The following is a 275-nucleotide window of genomic DNA, read 5'->3' on the forward strand; positions in this document are numbered from 1 at the left end:
TGTATTAGTCCACTATTGTAAAAGTTAAGGAAAGGTTTATCTATAGAAAGAAATTTTCTTTGTTGGTTACCAGGGGTGGGGGGGGAGGGGAGGGAAGGCTGTTAGATAGATAGAGATAAGTATTGATTCGGGTGAAGAGAAGGACAATGTACCAAATGCGAGTGATCAATATGGCAGCATTGAGGATGAGAAAGACATAGAGAGGTACATGGGAGGTACAGACAACAAATATAAACCCTTTTGCACATATAGTATGGCATTGTCTGTGAAGGCAA

The sequence above is a fragment of the Orycteropus afer genome, unplaced genomic scaffold, assembly GCF_000298275.1.
Source record: "Orycteropus afer afer isolate SDZICR_OR568_19922 unplaced genomic scaffold, OryAfe1.0 scaffold00427, whole genome shotgun sequence".
NCBI lineage: Eukaryota > Metazoa > Chordata > Mammalia > Tubulidentata > Orycteropodidae > Orycteropus > Orycteropus afer.